Source organism: Brassica oleracea, unplaced genomic scaffold, assembly GCF_000695525.1.
Source record: "Brassica oleracea var. oleracea cultivar TO1000 unplaced genomic scaffold, BOL UnpScaffold00898, whole genome shotgun sequence".
Lineage (NCBI taxonomy): Eukaryota > Viridiplantae > Streptophyta > Magnoliopsida > Brassicales > Brassicaceae > Brassica > Brassica oleracea.
The window spans coordinates 2,664-8,324 of record NW_013617508.1 but is presented as its reverse complement, the minus strand read 5'-3'; positions in this window follow the sequence as shown (position 1 = coordinate 8,324).

Below are 5,661 nucleotides of genomic sequence, written 5' to 3'. Positions count from 1 at the left end.
AAAGGAACAACTTGTTTTAATAGTTTAATTCTGCATTAATAAAGTTCTTACAAGAGCTGGTAATATTAAGTTAGAATCCTTCTCTCCAGAAAAGAGCTAAGCCGCCACTGCCGTGTCCTTGAGGTGGAATCAGGAAAGAGTTCTTGTAACCCAACGAATTGTATTTCCGGAGGACGGATTCGTTGGGATTCTTTGTCTCCGAGTGGAATAAAACGTGAGGAAAGAACCTTTTATGGATCTCTTTCAGTTTCTGGACTGTCGAGGTATTCTCCAATTCTTGGTAGTTCCAGCTAATTATCTTTAAAGAATTGGATTTGGTGGATTCTGAAAATCCACCTTCCTTCGCACTATCGAAGGGATGATCTGCGTGCGAGGTTGAGCACCAGTAGACGTTGAGCCAGTTTGCACATTTTTAGCTTGACTGGTGGAGGGATTCCTCTTTGCGCATGTGCCCGTCGTTTAAGAGGAAGGAGGAGCAGCACATCTTTTAGGGGAGATCGCACTTAGGCGACCTTTATTTTCTTGGATGTTGAACTCGTATTCACTCCTAGAGGATTCTGCTGTTTTTAGCCAAAGGTGGCCTTCCTAGCCTCTTTTTAGCTGGGATTCTGGTCTCCTCCGAGGGTGGTATCGTGAGGGATTTTTTTGTAGCTGGACCTAGCCTATTGGTGTCGAGATTTTTAATGGACTCTTGTCATTGGGCTCATTAAATCTTCCAGCTAGACTAGTTTCGATTGTATTAACTTCCTCAACATTTATCATGCTTGCATTTAATGCAGTAGTCGATGCTGCAACTATATTTCGGATTACTGCATCTGCTTCTTCATTTTCTTCTGCTAATCTCATTCTCTCTTTTAATGCAGCACTCTCAGAAGGATCGGCTCAACAAGTGTATTGGATCATCACTTCCCGTAATTCCTCAAGCACTTCCAATGTGGCTATGTCGAGAGAAAGGTTCTTCTTAGGAGGAGGTGGAGGGATCTTCCCTGCACCCTCAGGGAGGAAGTAGCCATTCCTTCACCAGTTTTATCTCAAAATTGTGGTGAACTTTGTTGACTTATAGAGTGCTCGCAGTCCCTGGTAGGATTGGCTGCTGGACTTTTGTCTCTAGATAGCGAGTGGCCAGAGGGGGATATTCTTCTTCCTGTGTCCACCCATCTAGAACTAGTTGGTTTATGGGATGAGACTTGGAGTGAGGCTGAGGGGTATTGATCTTCATGTCTGGTCCTGTGGTTACTCCTGATAGATCTTATGTTATCATCATATGAGGCACAATCATGATGGTAGTTCCGAGGGAGTAAGCTATTATTATCATATCCAGATCTCTTAGCGCCCCTCATGAAACCTGAGGTCTGGCGGTGATCCGAGTTCCTGATGGACGGTTGTCTTTCTCCCGTGTTCGTCCTAAGCGGTAAGGATTCTTTTCTTGAAGTAGATTTAATGATATAATGGGGGTTGATTTCATATTTGCTTGGCTTTTGTTTTGTGGACAGTCTTTTTTCTCATGGTTTAGCATGAAGCACACTTTGTAGTATTTTTCAAGCTTGCCATACACTAAGGTAGTAGTAACTTCATCACCATTATCAAATTCGAGGGTGGAGCTGAGAACAAGGGCCTGAGGCCATTGACAAACGCTTTGAGCTTTGCCTTTGAGGGAGTAATTTCCCAACTCTCAAATTTTCTGATATATGCTCCAATTCCTCTCAGGATGGCCTCATTCCATAAATGAACATGTACTCCTTGAGCGTCAATCCAGAAGGAGATTTGAGAAGAAAATTCAGGGGAGATACTAGGTTCCCATTGTTGTAGAATGACCATCCATCGAGCGAAGTGGTAGGGTCTATTAACAAGGACAACTTGCATATCTTCCCGGTTATCGAACTGGAACTGAAATTTTTCTTGGCCTAGGTCAGAGCCAAAAGATCTAGATTTACACTTCCAATGGTCAGCAAATAAGGGGATAAGAGACCACATTCTTTGAGCCTTAGGGTTTGCGGTTCTGCCAATTAGCGTAAACTCATGTTTCCGTAGTAGATCTGAGTTATCAAACGCAAGAAGCTTAACCCTCCCAAGCCGTGGAGGTGAGGTGGGTCGTTGGACCCCTTTTCCTTTTTCCGCATAGGAAATATATCGAGACATGGAGATATCTTGTGTAAGCTGATAGGTTCTTTTGGCTTCAACACTTTAAAAGTGAGAGAGTTCTTAGAGCAAGCTCTATGAGATTCAGATAAGAGCTTTGCTGAGAAGTTCTTAGAGCTCTAGAAAGTTCACTATTATCAACAAAGATCTAGCAAGAGGATAGGTTAGATGAGGGAAGAACAAGTATAACCATTGGGGAGATGTTTACCAGTGCTGCAGCGGTGGTGGAAGGCAGCCCTCCGACCCGGATCAGAAGCTGAACCCGGTGAATAAAAGGCAGAGCAATTTATTATCTAGGGATTCAGATAAAAGAGGTAAAATTTAAAAACATGAAAAGGCTTTCAGAGCAGGTTGATCAAAACGGGAAGGAAAATAGTGGGTAAAAAGGGAACACAAAAATAGTCAACTAGCTTCGAAAGAGTAATAAGGTTGTCAAGCGACCACAAATATTTCTCAAAACGAAAATTAAAATCTCAAGTTTCGTTAATGCGTATTCAGCAATAAGTCATGAGATATATTTGCTTAGCATTTATTTAACAAACAAGACATACTATTCTTTCTAAAATGACGAACACATAATTCTAAATCGAGCAGAGAGGTACTTTGAAATATTATTATTATTTTTTTTTTACTTTGAAATATTAAGTTTCTCGGAAGAGTAATAAGAGACGGTTTTAGGGAACACGTGTAGGCAAAATGGAAAACACGTCTCTCATTTCTATCTCTCTCGAAACGTCGCCATTTTCGTATCGGAACGGAGAAGGCGATTGGCGATTGGCGATTCTCCCTCTCTCGCCGTGGTTCGTCGACATACCGGCGATTCTCCTCTACACGTGTTGAAACTTGGCTTTTCCTTCTTCCTTTTTGATTCTCCTCTTTTTGATCAATCTCCGGCGCCATGGCTCCCAATCAGTTTCCTTTCCCATCAGTTTCGGCGCCATGGCTCCCAATGACGATGAATCTGTGAAGTTCTTCCTCAGCATCGGTCTGGACGAGAAAACCGCCACCACTACCATCAACAACCCCAAGGTCACCGCTAATCTCACCGCCGTTATCCACGAGGTATCGTTTCTAGTCTCTCCTCCTTCTTCTCCTGTTTCTAGTCTCTCCTCCTCCTTCTTCTCCCCTCGCTACTGTTGTATTCGCCATCGTTATGTATTCTGATGAAATTGGATTGAAGATTACTAAGTATCGTTTTACCTTTCTCCTCTGTTGACTGAATCCAAATTTTATGAACTCAATTCGAAATTCTTGGTTTGATTGATGATTTGGATTCTTGGCATGTATGCATCTGGTTTAATTTGATCAATTGGCTTGCTCAATTTCATTATCAAAGCTCTCTTATCTTTTGTACAGGCTGGGGTAACTAATGGATGCGATCGAACTACTGGAAATCTGTTGTACACGGTGAGATTTGTTTTGATTAGCGTTTTGAATCTGTATCAGTGCTGGAAAGAAACTTATTGATGTGTTAAAAGTTAAAACTCCAGCACAATTGGATGCTGCAGTTTCGGTTTTTGACAATCACGCTCCTGAGGACTTCAAGTTAAATGAATTGAGGCATGTGGTGTTGGTAAGAGCGTTTGGGTCTTACTAGCCGGGATTATATTTATTTCTCAATGCTAGCATGTATAGAGTTTTTGTTTTCTTTATTTAAATGGTGCTTAGAGGTTATATAATATGTTGTTGTGTTTTATGTGAATTTGGAGATGACATCTTCATTATCTTTTTGGAACAGGGGTTGAAGTTTCTGCAGAAGATATTGAGAAAGCAGCTGATGAAGTTTTTGAAGAGAATAAGAAAACAATAGTGGAGCAGCGCTACCGAACTAATGGTTAGTCTGTGCGCTTTACCTGTTTTTTTTTCCGAGGCATATCCTTCTGTGCATTTCTCTATATATTTTTTTTCAAATAACCAACTTATTATGTTTCTTGGTTGAACTTGATGCATTTGTGTTGTGTAGTGGGACAATTGCTTGGACATGTCCGGAAAAGTTTGCCATGAGCAGATCCTAAGATTGTAAAGGTGAGCTAACCATTTTAGCACACTGCCTTCTTTGCTAGCCAGAAAGAAATCTTTGTTTTCTTATTTTGTCATATTTCTGTAATAGGACGTCATAGACAGAAAAATGTATGAACTGTTTGGTGAAAAAACTGCTGCGGATAATGAACAAAGTTCACTTGATGACCAAGAAACTAAATAAAGCTTTTAGGTTATACTAATCTTTGTTTTTTGTTTTTTTTAAATCTATATTTAAAATGTTATGTTTCTGAATTTAATAAATAAATTTGAAGTTAAATAAAATAATGTTTAATTTCTTTTTTTAAGAACTCTTAAATAAGAGACTTGCAATGGACCACAAAAATATACTCGTCTCTTAACTAAGTCTCTTAAACCACTTTTCCAACTAAAAATTATTAAAAAAGATTAAGAATCCCTAGATGAATGTGGGATAATGATGCTCTGAGGTTGTCAGGCGACCAAGAATATTTCTCAAAACCATAAACTATTGCTCACTTTTTTTTAGGCCACTCTTGTCATATTTATTAGGTTCTTTTATGATCCATTCTCTAATCTCTAACTAGTATATCCTTAATAGCCATTCATGAAAATGTAAGAAGTCCCTTCGGGGATATCCAATAAAATTGAAACCATTATCATAACATTTTCGTCAGACTGGTTTTTTCGCTACCACCCGCAAACGCAGTTTTAACGCGCTACCACCCGCAAACGCAGTTTTAGCGGTTGGTAGCGGTTGTTGGCGTTTTGCAACAATCATTCAAACCGTTCTAAACCGCTTCAAATCACTCTAAACCTCATAAATTCAGAAGTTCGTTCCAGCTAGCGTTTGTGGGAAGATCATTTTTTTTAAACAATATAAATACAAAAATAAAAATATTCAATAAAATTTTTAAATTAGAATTATAGGAATACTAAAATATATCAATTATATTTTAATTAATACTATAAATTTTAAAATAAAAATATTTTCTATAATTTTTAAAAATTTAAAACTATAAATATAATTTTTATATCTATCTATCTATCTATCTATCTATTATTATAAAACACAGTTTACTCCTTCCTGAGCCCTCCACGTCATCTGCCATGTCAAAAAGTCGGGCGCTGCTGAGTCGACACGTGTCCAGTAAATAAAACGGGCCGTTTCATTTAATTTGTGTTGCAATTCATTCGGGTTTAGTTTTGTTGGGCTGTGACTTCTCTTTGTCGGCCCATACCATAATATATCAATGAAACGCTGCGCTTCCTATTAAATTTAGTGTGTGTTTGTCTTCGCATCTCTAATGGCGATTAGTGTTGCGCAGGCGATCTTTCATCTTCTTCCTTAAGGAAGGGACGGTTCATCTATGATGTATAAAGAGGTAAACTCATCTCTCCTTGCTGGATTCAAAACCGGTCGCTGTAACACTACTGTAATGACCCACCATCTCCACTATCCCCATCATCTCCACCATCCCCACCAGAGAGAGAGAGAGAGAGAGAGAGAGAGAGAGAGAGAGA